The sequence below is a fragment of the Protopterus annectens genome, chromosome 2.part1 (assembly GCF_019279795.1).
Source record: "Protopterus annectens isolate FY-2018-M chromosome 2.part1, PAN1.0, whole genome shotgun sequence".
Lineage (NCBI taxonomy): Eukaryota > Metazoa > Chordata > Ceratodontiformes > Protopteridae > Protopterus > Protopterus annectens.
The window spans coordinates 1,444,286,709-1,444,309,864 of NC_056729.1; the positions used below are offsets into that span (position 1 = coordinate 1,444,286,709).

Here is a 23,156-nt window from a genome sequence, read left to right on the forward strand (position 1 = left end):
AGAGTACGAACCACACCCAAGAAACCGACGACCCAGTCTCAGGCACCTGCTTCCTTGCCTCAGTCTCAAATACTTAAAATGGCGGAAGACCTTATCCTGCTGATCAGGGGAAGCCAAGCTACCCACTCCAAAAGGAAAAGTAATCTGTCCCCTGTAGTTTTGTCTGAACAAGAGTCGGATGACTCTGATGCATCTGAATATGAAGACATGCAACCCCTCTCTACTTATGAGGATTCTGATGCAGAGGATTTCATCCCTTCCTCCTCTCCCCCAGAGGATTTTTCCTTTGGGGAAAGCCTTCATACCTTAAGGGAGCACTTCCAATGGGAGAGTCAGGACTACCCTCAGTCTAAAAAGAGACTCAGGGAATTCTTAGACTTTCCACAGCACAGACCATTGGCCATCCCCCCAGTTCTGGATGTTTTCCTGGAATCCAGCTTGACTCCTGACACCCTCCCTCCTGCACCCAGAAAACCAGACAGGTACTATAGAGTCCGTGACTCACACAAATTTCTTTTTAAAAATCCTGCTGCTGACCCTGAGGTAATTTCTCAAGGGCCTACAGGGATTAAAGCAACCTCTGCTACGAATCCCACCCCCTCAGGTAGGGATTCCAGAGCACTAGATAGATGGGGTAAAAAGGTATACACCTCAGCTACTCTTGCTATCAGGGCACTAAATTGTCAGTTCCATATGCTAAAATTTCAGCAACATACCCTGGAATTCCTCAAACAAAAAATGTCTTCCTTTCCTGCTTGTACAGAATCTAAAGAGTTACAAGAGTTGATCCATTCTGCAAGTCAATTAACTAAACACACCTTGCACTGTGGTTTTGACACCCTAGAAGCTTCTTGCAGGGCAGCAGTCACCAGATCTGTCATCAGAAGGCATGCGTGGCTTAAGGAACAGCCCTTGCCAGACCATGTCAAATCCTGAAGTGTTGGATGCCCCTTGCACAAAGACAACTTATTTGGCACTAAAGCAGAAGAGGTCTTAAAAAAGATGGAAGAAAACGCAAAATCTATGCAGATAGTTAAGGATTTCTTACAGGTCCAGCCACCCAGGTTCAGCAGGCATTTTCCACCAAGCACTGGTCCTTTCCTGCTCTGACTAAGCCAGTCTAGCCCAGACCCCCCCCCCCCCCCCCGACAGCAACCACAGGGAATGCAGAGATCTAAGCAGTGGACTACCTCCACTTTAAAATCAGGGAGTTCTAAGCCATCCTCTTATGAATCACCTCCCCCACCCCCTCCCTCTGCCCACCTTCAGTTATCCCTAGGCAGAAAACTCTCCTTTTACGCAAGCACCTGGGCCACCATTATTAACTACCGCTGGGTTCTCAACATAGTGTCCCAGGGATACAAATTTTCTTTCCACATCCTTCCTACCCCAAAAGGGTTCACAGATCTACCTCCAAACCAGTGGGCAGAGGCACAAAAGCAAGTCCTTTCTCTGCTCTCTATGAGGGCAATAGAGCACGTTCCTGCAGAACAGAGAGGCCAAGGTTTCTACTCCAGACTTTTTCTGGTGCCCAGAAAAGAGGGCACCTTCCACCCCATCCTCGATCTATCCATTCTAAACACCTTCCACCCCATCCTCGATCTATCCATTCTAAACACCTTCCTGGTGATCCCAAAATTCAAAATGCTCACCCTCCAGCAGCTGCTGCCCATGCTAGCCCTACTAGATCTAAAAGAGGCCTACCTCCATATTCCCATCAGGGAATCATGCAGGAAATATCTGTGTTTCAGGGCATCATCTCAGCCCTTTCAGTTCTCTGTGCTTCCCTTTGGCTTATCTACTTCTCCCAGAGTTTTCACAAAATGCCTGGCTCCGGCCATTGCCTTTTGCAGACAAAGGGATATCCAGATTTACCCATACTTAGACGACTGCCTAATTCAGCCAGCCAGCCAAGAAAGGCTGCTCAAGCAGCTGGCCTTTGTAAAGTCCCTACTAACCTCCCTAGGGGACACAATCAAAGAAAAGAAATCCAAACAGGTGCCCACCCAAAGGATTATATTCCTGGGAGCAAGCTTGCACACAGCATCCCACATGGCATTCCTTACATCAGAAAAGCAAAATTTCCTGACAGCCTACTTCTCTCAACTAGCCAGCAAGCTCTGGGGTTCATGGCATCTTGCATGTTGTTCATTCCATATGCCAGATTGCATATGAGGAAACTTCAGTGGTACCTAAAAAGCCTTTGGTGTCAACACTCTCAAGACCTGGAGACTCTTATACCTGTAATTCCTTGCCTCAGAAAAGATTTTCTTTGGTGGGCAACAGCATGCTCCCACAACAAGGGACTACCTTTCTCACCACCCCCCGCCACACAGACCCTCACCACAGGCGCATCAGACTATGCCTGGGATGCACACCTGGACGGCAGGTGCATACAGGGCCAATGGAGCCCACAGCAAATCCCTCTGCACATCAACCAAAAAGAGATGATGGCTGTCCAGCATGCCTTGATAGCCTTCAAGCCCCTTCTCTCCCCAGGGGCTCTTCTGATCAAAACAGACAATACCACTGTAATGTCGTATATCAACAAGTAGGGAGGGACTCACTTTTACCCTCTATGCAGCCTGTCTATGACCCTTTGGCACACAGCCTCTGCCATGCAACTCCACCTGTTAGCACAATTCCTACCAGGTTCTCTCAACTCTGACAGACCAGTTAAGCAGAAATCTTCTGGACCCACACGAGTGGCAGCTCAACAGGAGAACCTTCACCCTAATAACTCACAATGGGGCACCCCGAAGGTCAAACACTTTGCCTCCCACACCAAGCATCAACTCAGCAAATTCTCCACCAGGGAGCATCACTGCATGGCTTGGAAAGTGGATGCCCTGTCCTTCCTCTAGGTCAATCTATTGGTCTATGCCTTTCCTCCACTACCTCTCTTCCCCAGGGTACTACTCAAAATAAAGGAGGGAAAACCAAGAACAATTCTTATAGCTTCAGACTGGCCTCACCAGCACTGGTACCCCTTGCTGCGCAGCCTGTCCCCACTGCCAGTATGGCATCTTCCTCAGATTCCAAAACTCCTGACCCAGAGGGAAGGGGAATTCATGCATCCCCAATTGCAGACACTCAGTTTGACAGCTTGGCTTATTCCCTAACCCCTGATCAATCTGCCAACCTCAATAAACAGGTTCTAGATTGTATACGTGAGGCCAGACGTCCTAGCGCTAGAAAGTCTTATGCTGAGAAATGGTAAAGGTGTTCTACACCTGGATTCAGGCTAAGGGAGCTATTACGACACAGCTCTCCCTACCTCTCATCCTGGATTACTTAGCATACCTACTACACAGTGGCCTCTTTTTCCTCTATTAAAATTCATGCCTCTGCTATCTCTGCTCATTTTCCCACTGAGCAGCCCCTTTTCTCACACCCCTTGATCAAACAGTTCCTAAGAGGAGCTAGCAACTTGAGGCCACCCAGAAGAGCACTAACCCCAGCTTGGGACCTTAACTTTGTGTTGGAAAAGCTCACCCTGCCCCCCTTTGCACCAGCGTCTTCTGCAGAGGTAAAATTTCTCTCCTGGAAGACAGCTTTCCTTCTGGCCATCACTTCAGCCAGAAGAGTCTCCGAACTGCAAGCACTCATGACTGTGGAACCCTTCATCATCTTCCATGCTGACAGGGTATCCCTCAGGACTAACCCATCCTTCATTCCCAAGGTGGTATCCAATGTGGCTGTCAACCAATCCATTCATTTGCCACCTTTTTTTCTCATTCCTAATGACTTCCCGGTCTTGTTCCTAATGACATTAGTTTGGACTTTGTCTTTATAATGAGAGGTTCTCTTTTTTAGAGAAGGATGTTATGACATATTCATTTGTTGACGAATATTCTCATAAAATGTCTTTCGTTTTAATGATGTGATATATCCGCGCAGGGGGTTTTGCCATGGGAACACCCTGCGCTAACAGCTATGCGAATTTGATCTTCGCAGAGTGGCAGCATGAATTTGTTATAAATGCTAATAATCCATGATATGAGCAGGTATTATTTTACTGCAGATTTGTTGGTGATGTGGTCCTTTTGTGGGGAGGTAGTGAACAGCAGTTGTATGATTTTGCAACATATTTGGAGTCTACCACAGATTTGTTGCATTTTAATTCGCATGTAGACATGAAATGTATTGAATTTTTAGATGAGAAGTTAGAATTAGATGCTGAAGGAAGGCTGACCACGTCACTATTTCGCAAATCTAGCTGGAGGAATACCTTGCTTGTTAGAGACAGCATGCACCCTGCACGTTTTTCAAAATGTGGTCAAGAACCAAATTCTATGAACTTCTAAATTATGCACTAGTGAAGAAAGTTTTCTGTCACAGAAAGACAAAACTGTCCAGAATTTGATAGAGCGTGGGTATAAGGAAAAGGAGATACATGCAAGCACTGGAGATTTAGATGTTTTGTTGCAGTCATCACACTTGGGTTATCCTGTCAGGGGCAGCCCTCAGTTGGCCCGAATACCAATGGCTTAGTATTTCTGCGTCTCCAGGACTGATGTCTGGTTGTCAGTGGTATAAAAACAGGCAGCCGACTCCATTACATCAGCCTTTCTTGCCGAGGAGCCCGATGCAGAAGTAGTTTGCATGAGTGCTAGTCGGCTGCTACCTGAGTTTTCATTTCCGAAATTGAAGTTGAAGTCTTCTAAAGCTAAGTACCCCGTTGGGGATCCTTTTTTCTTGCTTTAACCGATGTCAGAAAAAGTTAACAATTGTCTCGCCTGTGGAAAGCAAATACCATACCGAAATTTCCATTCTTACTACGTCACCTGTTTAGACCCAGACCACGATGTCCCTCGCTGCCGGTGTTATGCTTTGTTCAACACCAGAACTGTACATCTAACTCCTATCATAGCTAAATACTTTCGATCTCCATATTCCAAAATGACTTTGGTAAGCCATCCAACTACCTATCTAAAAAAACGCAAGGATAAATACATAGACCGCACAGGTCCAAAACTGCCACAGATGCTTCCATTAAGCTAGTCGCAAGTTCACCGGTACTCAGGCACTTTCGCAGCCCCTGATGCCCACTTCTGTGGATTCGCAGGCCACTACCGAGACCTGTTCGGAGTCCGGTATGCCGCGAGACTTTTCTTTGACTAGGGAACCTGCAGATGTCTCTACCTTGAATGTGTCTGGAGCCGCTGTACAGGCACCGGCTTCTTAGGAAGTTCTGTGCACTACCGATACTCGACACATACTGATGACTTCTTTCACGTCTTCAGTTCTTTCTAAAACTACCGAGTTTCCAAGGCCCAGAGTATGAACTACGCCTGAAAAAACGATCCAACCTCAAGCGCCTGCTTCCATGCCTCAAGCTCAGATGCTTAAAATGGCAGAAGATCATATGCTGATTAGGGGAAGCCAGCCTACTCCTGCTAAAAGGAAAAGAGACTTGCCCCCAGCAGCTTTATTTGACCAAGAGTCCGACGACTCTGAGCTTTCTGAATATGAAGACATGCCCTTATCTGCTTATGGGGATTCAGATGCAGAGGAATTCATTCCTTCTGCCTCTCCTCCAGAGGATTTTTCTGTTGGTGAAACCCTACATACCTTGAGAGAGCATTTCCATTGGGAATGACAGAATTATCCTCAGTCCAAAAAGAGACTTGGGGAATTTTTAGATTTTCCGCAGCACAGACCCTTAGCTATACTTCTTGTTCTGGATGTTGTGGATGATGATTTTAAGGAATCCAGTCTAACTCCTGATACTCTACCTCCTGCTCCCAGGAAACCTGACAGGTACTACAGAGTCCCTGACTCACACAAACTTCTTTTCAAAAATCCTACTGCTGACCCAGAGGTCATCTCCCAAGGACCTAAGGGAATAAAAGCAACCACAGCTAAGAATCACACCCCTTTGGACAGGGATTCCCGAGCTTTAGACAGATGGGGTAAAAAAGTATATACCTCTGCAACTCTTGCCATTAGAGCATTAAATTGTCAGTTCCACATGCTGAAATACCAGCAACATACTATGGAACTTATTAAACAAAAATTATCTACGTTCGATGACTGTGCAGACAAAAAATTAGAGGAGCTTATGCATTCTGCAAGCCAAGTTAGTAAGCATACCCTGCATTGTGGGTTTGATGCCCTAGAAGCATCCTGCAGGGCAGCAGTCACAGGTTCTGTACTAAGAATGCATGCTTGGCTTAAGGAACAGACCTTGCCAGACCATGTCAAATCAAAATTATTGGACGCACCACTGAACAAAGGCAACCTGTTTTGCACCAAAGCAGAAGAGGTTCTAAACAAGATGGAAGAAAAAGCTAAGTCTTTGCATACAGTTAAAGACTTTATGCAAGTCCAGCCTCCAAGATTCAGTAGGCATTACCCCTCAAAATATTGGTCCTTTCCAGCCCCCTCAAGGCCACCTCAGACTAGACCTAGAGGAAGCAGGCCCCCCCCCTCCCAGACAAGCAGTCTCAGGGTATACAGAGATCTAAGCAATGGAGTACCTCCACTTCTAAAACAGGGAGTGCTAAGCCACCTCCTTATGGAAAGAATTCACAATGACTTTTCAACTCCACCTCTTACCTCTGCCCACCTGCTTGTGCCGCTAGGAGGAAAACTTGCCTCCCATGCAAAAAACTGGGACTCCCATCACCAACAATCAATGGGTCCTCAACGTAGTGTCCTAGGGGTACAAGTTTTATTTCCAAACACTGCCAACCCCAAAAGGGTTCCCAGATCTTCTTCCAAACCAGTGGGTAGAGGCACAAAACCAAGTTCATTCCCTGCTCTCCATGAGGGCAATTCAAGCCTGTTCCTGCAGACCAGATAGGCCAAGGTTTCTATTCCAGACATTTCCTGGTACCCAGAAAATACGGCACCTAGCGCCCAATCCTAGATCTGTCAATCATAAACACCTTCCTGGTGGTACCAAAATTTAAAATGCTCACCCTCCAGCAGCTTCTTCATATGCTATCCAAAGATGCCTGGTTAGCCCCTCTAGACCTAAAAGAGGCCTGTCTGCACTTCCCAATCAGAGACCCTTGCAGGAAATATCTACGTTTCAGAGAAGTATCTATGCATTATCAGTTCTCTGCACTTCCCTTTGGCTTATCCACTGCTCCCAGAGTTTTCACAAAATGCTTGGCACCAGCCATTGCTTTTTGCAGACAAAGAAATATTCAAATTTACCCCTACTTGGACGACCACCTGATTCAAACGGGCAGGAAAAGCTGTTACAGCACCTGACATTTCTAAAACACCTACTGACCTAACTGGGATACACTATAAACTAAAAGAAATCCAAACTAGTCCCCAGTCAGAAAATTGTATTCCTGGGAGGAAGCCTGGACACAGCATCCCAGATGGCATTCCTTACTCCAGAAAAACAATCCTATCTGACAGGCTACTTCTCTCAACTGGCCACCAGAATCCAGTTATCCATAAGGAAAATCCTGCAAGCTCTAGAGTTCATGGCCTCCTGCATTCTACTCATTCCTTATGCCAGACTGCATATGAGGAAACTTCAGTGGTACTTAAAAAGCCTTTGGTGTCAACATTCTCAGGATTTGGAAACTATTATACCTATGATATCTTGTCTAAGGAAAGATTTTTTTGGTGGGAAGCAGCATGCAACCAGAACAATGAACTTCCCTTTTCACAACCCCACACCTCCCAGACCTTAACCACAGATGCATCGAACTATGCCTGGGGTGCACACCTTTACGGCAGGTGCATTCAGGGCCACTGGATCCCAAATCAGCTTAATCTGCACATCAACCAAAAAGAGATGCTAGCCGTTCAACACACTCTGACAGCTTTCAGACCCCCTACTCTCTTTGGAGCCTCTACTAATCAAAACAGACAACACCACAGTGATGTGGTACATTAACAAGAAGGGAGGAACCCACTCTTACCCACTATGCAGGCTAGCCATGACCCTTTGGCACACGGCTTCAGCCATGCAGATTCACCTGCTAGCACATTCCTGCCAGGCAACCAAAACTCTCTGGCAGACAACTTAAGCAGAAATCTCCTAGACCCACACAAGTGGCAATTAAACCGCAGCACCTTCAGCCTCATAACCCAGTAATGGGTATCCCGAAGGTGGATCTATTTGCCTCCCACAACCACCACCAGCTCAGCAAATTCTGCACCAGGGAACCTCACACCAAGGCCTGGAGAGTGGGATGCCCTATCCTTCCAATTGGTAAACCTCTTGAGCTGTGCATTTCCCCTTCTACCTCTTCTTACAAGGGTGTTACTCAAAGTAAGGGAGGAAAGACCAAGGGCAATCCTGATTGCCCCAGACTGGCCACACCAACACTGGTACCTACTATTGCGCAGCCTGTAACCATTGCCTACATGGCACCTCCCTCAGATTCCAACTCTCCTGACCTAGCAGAAGGGAGAGTTCTTGCATCCACAATTGCAGACCTTGAACTTGGCAGCCTGGCTTATTCGTTGACCTCTCCTCCAGTGGCCAGCCTAAGCAAGCAAGTCCTGGTGACCCAGCACTAGAAAATCCTATGCCGACTAGTGGAAAATGTATTGCTCCTGGATTCAGGATAAAGGAGCTAAACCAGCACAGTCCTCCTTACCTCTCATCCTGGATTAACTAGCAGACCTGCTTCACAGGGGCCTAGCCTTCTCTTCTATTAAAAATCCATGCCTCTGCCATCTCTGCTCATTACAGCACAAAGCCACCTCTATTTTCACAGCCCCCTCATCAAGGAGTTCCTTAGAGGGGCTAACAACTTAAGGCCACCCAGAAGAGCCCCTACCCCTGCTTGGGACCTTAACTTTGAATTGGAAAAGCTCACCCTACCCCCCTTTGAGCCTGCAGCTTCAGCAGAGTTGAAATTCCTCTTTTGGAAAACAACCTTGCTTCTGGCCATCACTTCAGCTAGAAGAGTGTATGAGCTACAAGCACTCATGGCTGTGGAACCCTTCATAATTTTCCATGCTGACTGGGTCTCCCTCAGAACTAACCCAACTTTCATACCTAAAGTAGTGTCCAGTGTGGCTCTCAACCAATCTCTACATTTGCCCACCTTTTTCCTTACACCTCAAAATAAGAGGGAAAGGATCCTGCACTCTTTAGATGTGCACAGACAGCTCAGATTCTACCTGGATAGAACCAAGTCTTTTAGGAAATCGGACCAGTTACTAGTCAGCTTTAAAGCAGGGGCAGAGGGCAAGGCCATATCAAATCAAACCATTTCCAAATGGATAGCACACTGTATCCATTTCTGTTACAAACACCACAGGAAACCTCCCCCACAGGGGGTCAGAACACATTCCACTAGGGCAACTGCCACCTCTGCAGCTTTTCTCAGAGGGGTCCCTACCAGGGACATCCTGGAGGCTGCAACATGGGAGTTCTGTTCACACCTTCACCAAGCATTACCACCTGCCTGTCTTTTTCAAAATCCAGGGCAGGCTTTGCAACCGCAGTCCTGCATGGCATTCTAGTCAGCCCCAACTCTTCTTGACTGCCTCCACCCGTTTCATCAGCTTTGGGAATCAACCCAAGTGTGATGACTGCAGCATTGAAACACAAAGAACATAGTACAGTTGGGTACACTTACCATAAATGTAGGTGTTCAAGTGTATTCACTGTTGCAGTCCTGGTTTCCCACCCTCCATCCCCCTTGTCTCTCTCTCTTCCTCACTCCTTACAGTGCTATTTGGCGTTTACTTTCTACTGGTGGTGGTGTTCCACCATAACGTAGCTCCCTATTTGACATTTGGGGCAAGAAAAACTGATGTAATGGCGTCTGCTGCCTGTTTTTATACTACTAACAACCTGATGTCAGTCCTGGAGTGACAGCAACCGACACAGAAATACTAAGCCTCTGGTGTTCGGGCCGACTGAGGGCTACCCCTGGCAGGATAACCCAAGTGTGATGACTGCAACAGTGAATACACTCGAACATCTACATTTAAGGTAAGTGTACACAACTGTACTTTCTTTGTTGGGTATGCAAACAATCAAAAAAAGGAGGCGGGAGGGAGCATTCAGCTCCTTTTATGTTAGAGTCCCACGCAGATTTAATAGTGACAGTAGATATATTTGTAACATCATATGTAATAATCGGAAAATGCTTTTAGTGGATGACCAGCTACGGAATATAGTTGGCTCTGTACCTCGCTTCAGTTATAAGAGGAACAGTAACTTGAAAGACCTATTATGTTACAGACCAACTAGTACTAATGCAGTTTTAGATTTCCATCAGAAAAGAAGGGTACATACCCTTGTAAAAGATGCAGAGAATGTCCTTTTATAAATACTTCAATTTTCACATCCAGGTACACACAAGGCTTATTTTTATAAAGGATATGCCACATGCACTACTAGACATGTGATATATATTTCTAAGTGCAACCATTGCACTTGTTTTTATGTAGGTAAATCGAACCAGATGTTTAAACAACGGATTTTACAACATCAGTATGCTATATGTAACAGTTTAGAACACAATGCTTTGTTCCAACTTGTAGCACTTTACTCTGATCATAGTTTTTCCTTTATGGCTGTAGATACCATCAACAATAATAATAGGGGTGGAGATTTGCAAAATGCCACTGAGGTAAGGGAAACATATTGGATAGCAGAACTGTGTGTGCATGTTCTGCCAGGTTTAAATGCTTTTATTCCTTTAAAACCTATGCTGAAAACTCAGACTGTGATCTGGTCATCTTAAACACATTTATGAAGTTTTGTACAATTTTTGTGTGTTATGGTTATGTTCTTTATATGCTTTTATATTTTATGTATATTTCAGTATGTGTTTTCACATATGCATATTTTTGTTTTGAGAATGAGTTATGATGTTTCAGGAAATGACATCTGCTGTTTTGTGATTCACCAGGAAATTGCATGGGCCATTTGAGTTCTGCTGATTGGCTTATGATGTTTTAAAAGTAGTGTATATAGTTATATGCATGTCAGTAGTGGTAGGATCTGATGAAGGAAATTGTTTTCTGAAAGCACTTATCCTGTTACCAATAAATTATTTTATGCTTTTTGTCATGTTAACCCTTCTGCTGTTTGTTTGGATAGCTTTTGTATGATGCCAGCATGGGGAATGACATTGAAGGCCTTGGTCAGGTCAAAATATGTCATGTGCACAACATAACTAGGATCCATGCTATCCATAACCCTTTTAGACAGGATCTCTTCTTCACAAAGCGAAATGTTTAGGGGTCAGGTTTGACAAAATTCTTTGTTACAGATTAAGAGGTCATATATAATGCATTCCATGGCTTTGTAGATGAGGCTTGTTAGGATGGTAGGGTCTGTAATTACTTAGGCCATTTAGAAGGCCATACTTATGGAAGAGCATCACTCTGCAGTTTGCCTGTCACCAAGGACAACACCAATAACTAAACTAAGGTTAAACTGTTTGGCAAGCGTGTCTGCATGGGGATGTTTAATACTGTTAATAATTCAACTAGGTATATTGTATTGTCCTGTGGAGGAAGTATTTGGTCTTGGTTAGCACTTTGCATAAATAATAATTAGATATCATTGAGGAGTAAGGGATTCCCGTATTTCAGGGCTTTGAAATTAAGTCTTTGGGAGTAAAGTTGACACTAAATTTTTGCAGGTATATTGGCAGTGTCAGGATAAAAGTAGCTTCTGAGTAATGTAGGGTACTGTTTGTTTTCTACCATAGCTAAATAAAGATTTATAATTATCTTTTGTTCAGAGGCCAACCTAAGTTCATTGGCTCCTTTAGTGGACCTGATAGTTTTTTTTAATGCTTTTGGTATTATCCTTGAGAGTAGGGTTTTGGATCTGCTTAATAATTAAATGAATTTATTTCTTTTGTTTTATAGTATGTTTATGGTAGTTAACCACCAAGGTGGTTTGTTTTTGAATTGCCTGTGAAATTTGGCTCTAGTAGGGACCACTCTCTTAAAGGGTATAGAATTCCTTAGTAAACCTTTCAACTTGATTAAGGTCAGATGTGGGAACAATTGTTCATAGGTAGGTACTAGGCTATCAGCCCTGGGGCCTATATAAGCCCTGCCAAAAAAGTTTCATGGCTTTCGCCACCCAAGAAAGTTATTTTCCTGCACCCCTGTCTAGCAGAGCCACAGAAGTGATCCCCGGGATGAATTTCCTATTTTCCATCCAATTGTCGAGATTTTTCTTAAAGAGGGCTAATGAGGACCTTTGCTTGACATGAATTGATAGTCTGTTCCAGAGCATGGGAAGTCTCAGGGACAGGAATCTGTCCCTCCAGCATATTCTGTTTATTGTGGTGGCAAGGTTTAGGTCCCTGGAGCATGTGCCTCAGAGGGATTGGGGTTTCTTTAAGTGTAGCATATCCAACAGATCTGGGTTTTACATGGCTTTGTATGTTGGGCAGAGGTCGACTCTGAGTAGGCAATAAGCGACGGAGTAGAGCTGGAGTTTTTTGAGACTGTCTGTGTATGGAGTCTGTTTGAGGCTGGTAATCCTCTTAGTGAGTTATTTCTGTGGCCTTTCTAGTTGTTGTTGATATCTTGCGAGGTGCATGCCAAATGGGGCATTGTACTCTATAATGGGTCTGATGAGGGATGAGTAAGAGAAACAATGACCTCTTTTTTTCTGAAGGTGAACTTCTTTGTGATGTGGTGTGCCATGTAGAAGGATTTCCTGACTACTGTGGCAATGTGGTTATCAAAGGAGATACTGCTCTCCACATGTGTCCCAAGGTCTCTTATCACACTTTCAGCGTTTAGTAGGCTACTGCCTATGTGGTAGTTCATGGGTACAGTCTTTTCCCAAAGGGGATGACAGTGCACTTCTCGGCATTGAGCTTGAGGCCATTTTGAAACCAAAGATCAGTCTAAGTGAGGCCCCTTTGTAGAATGTCCACATCATTAGGCAATTCTATTATGGCATCTAGTTTGCAGTCGTCTGCGAACTTCATTGGCCAAAGACCTGCTGTATTAGCCTGGACTTCTGAGAAGTAGATGCCAAACAGTAGAGGACCCAGGACTGAGCCCTGCGGTACTCCACTTGTCACTGGTCTGAAGTTGGATTTGGAGAGTCAGTTGAATGACCACCCATCTTGTGACATAGCGATTTATGCCCAGTCTAGTGAGTTTATCTATAATTCCAGAGTGGGGGATGGTGTCAAAAGGCTTGGCGAGGTCAAGATAGGCTGTGTGCACCACCTTATCCTCGTCCACGGCTCTGGTGACTGCTTCAAAGAAGTCAATGAGATTTAGGAGACATGACCTACCTTTTACAAACCAAAACTGATTGGGGTTCAGAGTTTGGAGGTTACCTATGTCCTTGTATATAAGCTCCAAGATGATATATTCCACGGCCTCGCAGACCAGGCTTATCAGGCTAATGGGGCGGTAATTCCCAGGATCCGTGGTGGTGCGCCCTTTGTGGAGTGGGATAACCATCGCTGTGTGCCATTCAATAGGCACAAAACCTGAAGTGAGGCTATGATTGAACATGGTACTTGGGTGGGGTGCCAGTTCATTCTGTAGTTCATGCAGAACACAGCCGTGGATGTTGTCAGGTCACATGGATGCTGTGTTCTTGGCTTTGGAGAGTGCGGTCTTTACCTGTGCAACCATAATTACAGGGGCTTTGCATTCTTCTGTTATAGTGATGGGCCCTTTGGGGGTTGGGGGGGGGGCGAAGTTTGCACTGAATCTATCTGCCAGGATGTGGGCAATATCAGTTGGTTCTGCATATCTAGTGCCATTGTGCTGTAGCTCAGAGCAGATCTGAGTGTTGCCATTGAGATTCTTGACATAGCTGTAGAATGCTTTGTGATTGTGTTTAGAATCAGTGGCAATTTTATTTTCTTAACTAGCTTTGGAGGATTTTATGAGGGATCTCAGCTTCTTACTGAGGCTGACCAGGGAGTTCCTGCAGTCAGGGGATTTTACTCTTTTTTTATTTATTTATTTTTTTGCAACAGCTTCTTCCTTCTGTTGTAGAGTTTGTTTATGGCAGGGGACCACCAGATTGGCTTCCTTTTTTGGAGGATAGCATCTTAGTTCTGTTTGGGATAGCACGATCCATGCACTCGTGTATGTGCTTATACATTGCATTTGTATAGGATTCAGCAGTCGTACCTCTATTTTCTGTCTGTATGGGTGTCGTGAAGCTTGCCACTTCTGTCTTAAGCATAAAGTTGACTTTAGGAGTAGTTTTTTATGGTGGTTTCGTTAAGGGGGTGTGGGGGCAGGATATTTATGTCTAGGGTGATTAGCTTGTGGTCGGGTCTGACCAACGAGGAGTTGACCTCTGGCGTGGAACATCGGTTGCCCATATTGGTAATGAACAGGTCCAGGAGATTGCTGCCCCTGGTGGCTGATCCAGGGTGTTAGAATTTATGAATTCCAGAAAGCGTTGAGCAAATGAATTAGTACATGAGTAGTTTTTCCAGTTGATGGTGGGGAAGTTGAAATCGCTCATTATTAGGGTATTGGGCTGTACCTTAATATTACCCAGTATATCAAGAAACGTGGAGTGGGCACCCTGGCTACAGCCTGAATTGCAGTCTTGCCCAGTGTTAGTTGCACTTGGATAAATGCATTATGTTGAGCAACTAGCCTGGAGGTGTGGATATCCTTACTGAATATGGACATGCCTCCTCCTTTAGTGTTTCGGTCCAGGTTAGGTGGTCGAAACGTGTGGTATGAATTATAGCCTGGTAATGCAGGGGTGCTCTGGGCGGCCACGGTGGTGCAGCGGTTAGCGTTGTCACCTCACAGCAAGAGGTTCTCCGGTTCGATTCTCGGCTGGGGTGCCTTCTGTGTGGAGTCTGCATGTCCTCCCTGTGGTCGCGTGGGTTTCCTCCGGGTGCTCCGGTTTCCTCCCACATCCCCAAAAAACATGCAGTAGGTGGATTTGACACTCTAAATTGGCCCTAGGTGTGAGTGTGTACGTGTGTGTGCCTTCTGTGGAAGGTTGGGCACCGGGCTGGCAACTCGACACTGTAAAACTCCACTGCTAATCATGAGCGGACAGATGATCCACTATGGCGACCCTTAACCGGGAAAAGCCGAAAGAAGAAGAATGCAGGGGTGCTCTCTGGAGCCATGAACCAGGTCTCTGTCACTGCACAGATGTCGATGTTCTCCATTTTAAGTAGTGCCTCGAGTGAGTGCATTTTGAGGTTTAGACTCACAGCATTGAGTAGCATTACCCTCAGATTTTGCTTTCTTATACCTGCTATGGTGGTGAATTTGTCATTTGAACCTTGCCTAAAAAAAGCACTATAGGGGTGGCAAGAGCCTTAGCTAGTATCCAGAATCCCAGGGGTGACAGGTGCAGGCCATCTCTGGCAAAGCATCGTTGTGATGTTTGATATTTTGTCACAGAATATGTGGAGGTTGGCAAGTTTGTAGTCTTTGAATTCAGTGGGATTTGCTGTATGGACTTTTGAGAGTTTAAAGGAGAAGGGAAGGAAATGCCAGAGGAGTAGTGTAAGACGTGGCTGTTCTCTATAGGAGTTGGGTCAAGAATACTGTGTCCTCTGGCAAGTTTATTTACCAGCTCCTCAAGGGAATTTTTATTAAGCCTAGAAATTTTTGGTCATATTCTGTATTGGAGGTATAGGAGTCCCAGTTTATTGTAGTAGCAAAACTCTCAAAATAAATGAGATTTTGCTAATGGGGAGAACACCAAGACATCTTATATGGTCATCAGAGACAAAGAAGGGGTTCTGTAGCAAGCTATTAGTTGATGGTTAATTCTATCAAGAGTGATTTGTAGTTACGTGAGTTCAGTTTGTGAATCCCTAGGGATCTGCCTGTCGGTAAGATGTTTTTTGACAAACATGGAGATTCCACCTTAGTTGCCATGGAGTCTGATGGCAAAACCAGTACTGTCCTTATAATTAAACTAAATTTCAGTGACTAGGCAGACATGGATGTTTTGCAAATGCAGGAGTGCTTCACGATCAGGTAATTTGTTGTTTACATTTCTGACATTGAGGATAACCAGCTTAAAATTATTCTATTGCATGACTGATATTTTAAGTCTAAATGCCCATCAACTGAATTTTGCCTAACAAATGCAGTAGGGAACAACAAAAGCTTTAGCTAGTATGTGCAAGCCTTTAAACGCGAGGTGCCGGCCATCCGTAGTGAAGCATGCTGGACTATTGAGCATCTCATCCCATGCTGATATATACTTGATCCCCTTTAAATGGCACTAGCTATTCAACCAATAAGTGAAACAAAATTTCTTTTTGTATCTGGGCATCATTCAAGGTAAAGGAAGGATTCCACTCAGAACTAGTCTCTTGCCAAAAAGAGACCAGATGGGCTTAATGGTTAAGGTCTTCAACTCCCATGCACAAGTTACAAGGTTCAATCCTGACCTCCGACCAATGCCTGTTTGGAGTTTGCATGTTCTCCCTGTGTCTCTGGGAGGTTTCTCCCATGTCCAAAAAACATGTTGAGTGCTTCCATCTCAACCTCACCATTGAGTGGAGCTGTGGGCAGCAGCACAGACTCTACATGGTGCTGCACAGAGGGAAGAGTTTACAGCAGACAACCACTTTGGGCATCTACTGTGGTGCGCAGTATCCTCAAGATAGGAGAACACAGATCACCGACTGTGCACCATGGCAGGGGTAGCCACTCAGTGTAAAATATGGCTCTAAGTGATTCAGTCATGTTGACTTATGTAGCCTAGTACCTACCTATGAACCTATACTTCATTGGCTCTGCTGGACAGAGGCTCAGTTAATTAATCAATGGGGTGGCGAAAGCCGACTCTCTGGATAGGCTTATAAATGCCCTCAGGCAGATAGCCTAGTACCTACCTATGAACTTGCATTTGTAACATGCATAAAATGTTCTGACATCTCTCTGCTTCTCTCTCAGGGTTGTATGGATCAAGTTCTTCACTCTTGCATGTACCGCTAGCATGTCATAGTTGTATATTTCAGGAGTTAAGGTCGTTGGGGCCCTTACAACATCAGAGATGCCTGAAAGACAGCACACTAATTTCTCCTTGTCCATCCTTATGAGTTACGAGAAAGTGTGCCTAACAACAGTCACCCATCACTGAAACACTTCTTCTACTGCTGTGGTTCAGATTGATAGATTGTGTTTTTGCTCAGGGTGTCTCTTTATGAGAGGTGTGCATGAGGTGGATGAGTGGCCTGATATTTACTGAGATTTAATCTTATTTCTAGGAAGCTCTGGAAGTGATTTTTTTACAGCCTCGGCATAAGTAATTTTGGTGTGATTAGAGAAGGATCATGATGATGTATGGAGCTCACAGGGAAAACTTATAGGTTAGAGGTAAGCCTCCAGATTAATTAGGAGCTTCTTCATCTCACAGATTGAATTTAGCACTGAATATAAGATGCCTTTCCAAATCATCTGCAGTATTCTTTACAATAAGGGATCTCCTGCCAAGGGATAGCCCAATGTCCAGCTAGTATGCTAAAGCCTTTAGACCATGCACATGTATGCACCCCATGGAAAGCATAGGGGATAAAGGTGATGTACAGATGCAAACACTTAGAGCTACTTTGCTGCCAATCTGAACGCCATTGTTTAATATCTGTCTGAACTTCCTTTTATTGTGCTGATTATCAAGCCGCTTTGAGGTAAGTGCCCCGTTCGGATTTTTTCTCTCTTCTTCTGTTTTGTACAGTATTTGTGTTCATGTCATCCAGAAAGGGAAAATGTCAGTGTGGGAGGCAAGGTACATATAAAGACCATCACGACCAGTGTAAGGCTTTGTGCCTAACACCCTTTGTAGTTGTCTCTCCTCCTTATCCATATATCCTGAGAACAACAGACTAAGCTGTTGGCTCAGGGTGCTATGGAAAAATCTTCCTGTCCCAAGGACCAACCATCTGCCAAGAAGGCCAAAAAGATTATGCCTGATCTGGTTGCTGTCTAGCCTTCCCCAGACATCTGTCTGGAGGCTAGAAAAAGCCCTGAAGATGGGCCTGATGCTTGCCTCAGATTCCTCTGCCGCAAACCCATCGGAGGTCAGCATAGATCCGAATTCTTGCACATCCTTTTAGGCTTTTCCAGTGTTTGCACCTGACATTGAGGGGGGAACCTCAGCTGATTTTTTTTCAGATGTACCAAGGGGGATTCCTCAGATTTTAGTAGAATCTTAAGGGTCTGAACCTCCGCGTTTTTAGGGCGGATGTTCTGCAGAAAACTAAACATACCTCCTCTGTTGTTAAAGATCCCCAGCATAAATGTTAGGATTTTACTCAGGGTCTGTTTAATGCTTTAATTCCCTTGAAGCCTCCTCAAGGGGTGTCTGCCCTACCCCTCCCTGGTCTTCCACTCCAGTTTAGAAGCCTAGGGAATTGGATTCCTTGGATGAGAACTTGGATTCTGGAGAAGAATCCCTGGCTTAGTCTTCCCATATATCTTCCCCTCTGGGCTGTGGTTTGGAGGAAGAGGATTCTTTGAGTCCAGACTCCACCTTAGAAGAGTTGCCCTGTGGGGATACTGTTGCATGCATATTGGAGTATCTTAAGTGAGACTGTTCCCAGGTCTCTGACATTCAAAATAGGTACTGTGGGCTACTATAAATGGAGTGTTCTAAACTGTCAGCTATCCCTCTTGTTTTGGCTGCTACCTTGGACCCATTTTCCATTGCCTTTGTAGCTTCTGACTCTCAAACTCCAGCACCCAAGAAACCTGATAGGTTCTACGAAGTACCTGAGGACTGCAAGTTTTTGTAGAAGTGCCCTTATGCTGATCTTTTAGTAGTATCAGTTTCTTCTGACAAACCTTCTAAGCTGTTGCCATCTACTAAACTCCTTCCTTCTGATGAGGATAGTCGGGCCATGGAAAGGTTGGGCAAAAAGTTTTATGTATTGTTGCCTTTTAGGGCCATTAATTACCAGACCTATATGACCCAGTATGTATTGGCCCTCCTTTCCTAGTTATCTAAGATGGTGTCTGACCTTCCTGATACTGATGGGAAGGGTTCTGCTCTTTCACTGCTGGGGTCCACTTCTCAGGTTTCCTGTCAGTTGATAAAATGCAGCTATGATGCTGCTGATGCCAATTCTAGGGCTGCTGCCTTTGATTCAGTGATGAAGCATTATTCTTGGCTGTGTCTTCACGCTTTACCTAATGTTACTGAGGCCAAAGTTTTGGATGCCACTTTGGATTATAAAAATCGTTTTGAGACAGGATAAGGGTAAGGGCTTGCAGGGACTCAAACATATTTTGCCTCCGCAAATTCCACAGAAGAATTATCCTTCTAAGTCTGCCTTTGTAGACAGACTCGACCTCCTCTTAAAGGTAAGAAGAGTTCTAGGCTTGTTCCTCCTCCTAAGCCTACTCAGATTCATACCAGAAGCCTTCTTTTCAAGAGAAGCCTATTCTATTTAGCATCTGGCTATTCCTTCCCATTGGCCATGAGCCCTTGTTTCTCCACCTTTCCTTATCTTTTCTTAACTGGCATTGGATCACTTTGGACTCTTGAGTGCTTTCTGTTATCCTTCACAGATATGTCATGGTTCATAGAGCCCTTCCCCCCATTTTCAAGCATTCCTCAACCTCCTTGAGAACAGCTTCCTCATCTTCCTGAGATTTTGCAATCCCTTTTGGATCAGGACACCATTCAGCACATCCCACCCATCCAGGTGGGGAAATGGCTTTACTCTAGAACGTTTTTGGTTCCTTGGAAGTATGGTACATGGAGACCAGTTCCAGATCATTTTCTGCTCAACACCTTTCTCAAGGTTCCGTCTTTTTGGGTCTTGTCTCTTCAGACTTTTCCTCTTCTTTTTCCCCAGGCCTTTTTGGTTTCTCTAGACCTCAAGGATGCATACCTTCACATCCTCATTCACCCTCTGTTTAGAAAATTCTTACAATTCTTTGTTCCTTCTTGTTTTTTTAGGTCTCTGCTTTGCCGTTTGGCCTTTCTACTGCCCCAAGAGTATTCATCAAATGTCTAGTTCCTGTCATTGCTTTTTGCATGCTTCGAGGGATGTAGAATTTTCCGTACCTAGACGACCTGCTCATTCTTGCTCCTTCTTCTGACAGCCTGTTGCAGGATCTCCAGTTTACCATTTGTCTTTTACACAGTCTATGTGCAGGATCTTTTATCATCATTCTATCACCAAGGAAACTCCCTGAGGATTCTTTAACCTGGAGTTAGTGGCAGTTTTTATAGACGTGAGACATGCAGATTTGGAGAATCCTTGACCCTAAGGGTCTAACTGGACTCCTCAATGTTTTTCTTCCATTTCCTCTTAAGATGTAATTTATCCAAAATGTAATACTCCTTAAAGCAAAGTAGGCATTTAGTTCCCCATGCTTCTACCTCCTCATTTGGTGAGATCTCTGTTCTGAAGAAAACAGAGTATTTACTGCTTAATCCAATGGTCAAATCTTACACAGGAGTTTACTCCCTGCAGCTTTTTACCTGGCTTCTTCAGTTATATTTGCCAGTAACCTGTTTTCTCAAGTAGTTGTTAGTCTACTCTCCCCTTTCCAAAGCTCCCCAGCATGTGGAAGACTGACAGGGACATATGACATGTTTCTGAGCATCAGCTACCTCTTAGTACTAATCAGTGAATGAGGCTAGATCTCTTTTTTGTCCCTGTTCCTGCCATACTTGACTTCCATCTCCAACTCTAATCAGGAGCAAGGTGGAATTCACTTAGTTTCCTTTAAAGTCTCCAAGACATTTCATAGAGGACTTTCTTATTGAGACCTACAGTACAAGATCCAGTAACTCCTTGGGACTTGTACTTTACTCTGGGAAAAAAAAAAAGGCACTGGCTCATTTTGATTTAGTTCCTATTACAGATTTAAAAATATCTTGGTTGTAAAACCAGTTTCTTGGTAGCTATTAATACATTTTCTCCAATGGAGCTTTGGAAGATTGCACTTTAACTTCCAGTGGCCAGAGCCTAAGCTTTTTGGATAAAAAACATATGTCCTCAGATTTCAAACAAATGTTCATAATCTTTGGAACCCATATGGGTTACTAAAGATGTGTGAATGGCAAGCTTTTCAGCATACTGTATTTTTATAGTGGTAGTATTGTTTAGGTTCTAGGTCTTAAACTGGATTTTGTAAGTCACAGTAGACATAGTGACTTAATATTTTGTAAATAACTTGGAATACATCAGCAACCACTCAAGTTACACACACACACTGTCAGCAGCACTTTTTTCATCCATTTGAGAGATTCGTATGAGTGTAAGCAATTCGTATTGAATTGACTTGGTTGATATATTTAGAGAAATGTGAAATGTATTGCAGTATATTTATTATATGAACAACAATATCTAGGTGCATTAGACAGATGCCTGGTGTTAGTGCAGTTGTATTGTCCATCATATATACAGTCAACTCTCAGTTAACCGGAAGCAAGCAACCGGTACAAAAAAAAAATCAAAGAAATACAGTACAGTATCAACAGTTCAATGCAATTTTCATGTGTTGCATTTTTTGTTTCTCCCCCAAGCCAGGCTTTTAATTAACAGTATTTCAATGTTAAAAAATCAAATCAATTCAGTGTTTATGGTATGGTATAACGTACATTATGTAGCCAGGTCTGTTTTTAATAGCAACTCTCAAGCAACCGGAAGCAGCAGTTATCCGGCATCTACCAATCCCCATAGGTGCCAGTTAACTGAGAGTTTACTGTTTTTTAAGATAAAATCTTTCAATAATTTGTATGCAGCATGATTTTGGAATTATTGAATTATTATTGTAAATATGAATAGGCAAAGTTAAACTCCTACAGGTGTCAATAGGAGATGTCAGTAGCATGTAATTAGACAAATGACTGGAGGTTATACATCTTTTTCATTTTTCTCAAAAACAGAATTACTTTTAGGACCACTCATTTCATGCCAAAAGTTATAGCTGAATCTAATCTTAGCTAGTATATTAATCTGCTTGTTTTCTTTCTGAATTTTTCCAGCCATGTAGAGTACATGTTGGATTTTGTGCTCATTCATTAATAGTTAAGATTCTTTAAGCAGGCCAGCTGTGGTATATAGGGATGGGGCCCTCGCATGACCTCCGCTCGTAGTTATAAGGGTATATAGATGGATGTACAAATGTGAATCTTCAGACTATCTCACCAACAGTCCAAACACAGGTCCATCAGACTTATCGTCATTTGGCCATTGGTACAGTTGCTTCACTGGATCGTTTACTCGAGTAAGTTCCCCATTGCGGCACTTATTGCATTTTTTGCTTATGCTATTTATTTTCAAATTTGTTAGAGTTCAGCTAGGAAGGGTACGTGTGAGTGTGGTAGGCAGATTCCATACAAGGACTTTTCTGTTGAAGCCCAGAACACTTTCACAAATCCTGTGCCATTTGTCAGTCATGAATTCCCAAACTTTTGGGTCGAGGCTTTCCTCTCTCAACACTTGTCTAGAAACTCAGCATCGTAAACAACTGGCCCAGTCCAAGATGGCTGAATCCAGATCCCTGGATGTCCCTCTTCCACCCAAAAAGAAGCTTAAGAGGCCCATAATAGATGTGCAGGCTAGCATTTCAAACTTCGATGTGCCCTTTGAGGTTGCAGAACCCACAGCACATCGGGTTACCTCTCAGTTGCCCACTACCAAGACCCCACCTGAGGATGGTATGGCTCCTGAGGTCTTGCAGATAAGGGATACATCCAGTGAACCATGACTTATCATTTCAGAGGGCCCTCACAGCGTTCCTTGTGTATTAGTTAGGGAAAAGATCCAAGGTACATTAATAGAGGTCAGGCAGGGATCTGAACCTCCCCATCTCATCCATGTGGATATCACACCCAAAAAGTAAAAAACAAAATGCTAGACATGTGGCCTCTCCTTCAGCAGGTAGAGAAAAGGAGTGGATAGAGTTATGCTAGTGCTTGTTCAAAGTTATGGCTTTGAACCTCCCACCCTTCAGCATCATCTGCTCTTTCTGAAGAAGAACAAGATTATGATTCAGATCATTCTCTTGACTATTCTTCTCAATTGCACTCTAACTGGACAAATCTCTCTGGATGAAGAGGATTCTCTGTCTCTAAGCTTCCTTTGGGGAGACTATCCAGAACATGAAACACTTTGAATGACAATCCACTCAGATGTTCGTGTTTCACTGTTGCAGTCATTACTCTTGGGTTATCCTGCTGGCAGGCTACCCTCAGTCGGCCAGAATTCCAAAGTCTAGGTCCGGCGTCGGTTGCTGTCTCCTCTTCCCTGACGTCA

The 23,156-nt window shown here is 44.1% G+C and overlaps 1 protein-coding gene across 4 annotated transcripts in view; it reads left to right on the forward strand.

The window, feature by feature from the left end:
- HTT (huntingtin) overlaps positions 1 to 23,156 on the forward strand; it is a 4,811,037-nt gene that overhangs the window by 1,383,339 nt on the left and 3,404,542 nt on the right. The window lies entirely within an intron of this gene.